The sequence below is a fragment of the Prionailurus viverrinus genome, chromosome B3 (genome assembly GCF_022837055.1).
Source record: "Prionailurus viverrinus isolate Anna chromosome B3, UM_Priviv_1.0, whole genome shotgun sequence".
Lineage (NCBI taxonomy): Eukaryota > Metazoa > Chordata > Mammalia > Carnivora > Felidae > Prionailurus > Prionailurus viverrinus.
Window position 1 is genome coordinate 104,731,260 of NC_062566.1, and position 1,899 is coordinate 104,733,158.

General features: G+C 37.2%; 1 non-coding gene across 1 annotated transcript; it reads left to right on the forward strand.

The window, feature by feature from the left end:
* The first annotated feature begins 1,348 nt into the window (after positions 1 to 1,348).
* Positions 1,349 to 1,488, forward strand: LOC125169336 (small nucleolar RNA SNORA50). The gene has a single exon (XR_007153644.1). It is a non-coding gene; the product is annotated as a small nucleolar RNA SNORA50 (small nucleolar RNA).
* The last annotated feature ends 411 nt before the right edge of the window (positions 1,489 to 1,899 follow it).

Consider the following 1,899-nt stretch of genomic DNA (forward strand, 5'->3'; position numbering starts at 1 on the left):
GATTTGAAGCTATAGCAGTATTGGAAATAATAAATTCTTTGTATAGAAGAAAGGGATAAAATAGTTTCTCCCTTTTTATCAGGATGGAAAGAGGCTCAATGCAATGCTCTTTCAAAAGTAAAAGTTTACATCTAATTCTATAATAAAAGTGGAAGATTATTTAAAAAAAAACTATTTAGCTTATTCTTCCAGTTTTCATGTTCCACCATATACAACAGAATTTACAATTTGAATAGGAAGGAGCGCACCTTGTAGTTTAACAAGGACATCCTTCTCATAAATGCAAACCTACTTGAAGTATTTTAAATACCACTTTTAGTAATAGGGTTGGCTGAAGGCATGGAGGCTCTTTCTTTGAGAAGATTTGTTTCAAATTAACTGATATTCTTTTAGAGTCTCTCCAGCTGAATGTGGTCCGTCCCTTCAATAAATATTTCGGTTTGCAGTTTCCACATCCTCTGGAAAAGCTCATCAGGCTAGGAGACTGTAAAATCCAGGTCTGTGATTTCTCTTGTATTTACTTGTATTCACATTTCTTTTCTGAATCATCAGAATCACAGCTGCTGAGGCTTGTAGGTTAACTTTAATGACATCATTTCAGAATCATTCTAGAACCAAGACTGTCCACTTCTTCAGAGACTTGTATATGGCGGGGGGGGGGGGGCATTTAATATCAGTAAGGACACTGCTTTATTGTGAAGCCAGGGAAAACACCTAGAGTGACCATTGTTATTTAATATTATGAGAACTTTTCACTCAGTGATATGTGAAAATGTGTATCACATTAATAAACCTTGAGATGGGTTCAGTGAACAGTTGGGAAAAGCCTGCCTTTCACCTCCTTTGATCATTATCTTTCTTTTGGAGGGTTATATTTGAAAAGAAGTGTTTATAGCAACATGGATAGAGCTTAATTACTAAACTCACAAAATATGCAATACAGTAGAAAACAATGTTCAGGAATTTTTTTTTCTTCCAGACAAATTCTAACCGCTAGAATATTTGACAGGTAAAATTAATGGCCATGATCTACATAATCCATGCAGCATTTGAATATTCCATTAGGCAAAAATAAGTCATGGATGTGAAATCCAGGTTAAGATATGGTGCTGTGTTTTAAGTTGATTTACAGTTTGACAGAGCAAAGCGATCTGTATCAAGAAAAACAAAATTTTCAAAGCGTGTCTGTGATGAAAGGACACATTTGTTTGAAGGGAAGACTAGGGGTAGGAACAGGGGCAGGGGTAAATATGGCTTATAGTTAATGTAGTTAGGACAGGTCAGCAGATGTGTCAGCAGACTTGTTAAACAAGAGGACTGAATTTTTTAATGGAAATTTTTGTTGAGAAGGCACTGCCTTTGAACCGGATGTGTCTTGTTATGTAGCTTCTTCAGCAGCCAGGCAACAGTGGTAGAGCATAAGGGCTTGTTATTACCAGGGCTCTTCAGCTTTCAACTGAACTGTTCTTTTAAAAATAAGGTGCATCTGGGACATCTGGAAGGCTCAGTTGGTTAAGCATCAGACTTCAGTTTGGGTCATGATCTTGTGATTTGTGAGTTCGAGCTCCAGGTCAGGCTCTGTGCTGACAGTTCTGAGCCTGGGCCCTTCTTTGGATTCTGTGTCTCCCCATCTCGTGCTCTGTCTCTCTCTCTCAGAAATAAACATTAAAAAAATCTTTTAATAAAATAAAAAATAAAAAACAAGGCGCATTTAAGTTACTCCCTGACACCAATCACTCCCCTTCTTTCTGGGAGCAGCATATTCCACTTCTGTTTTCATCTTTGTTGATTGGCAGATTGGAGTTTAAGAAAAAAAAAAGACATTTAGCAGTTCTTCAGTGGCCACTTTATGAGAGGCATTTTATGTACCATTTTCTGTGGTCATGAAGGCCTGAAATA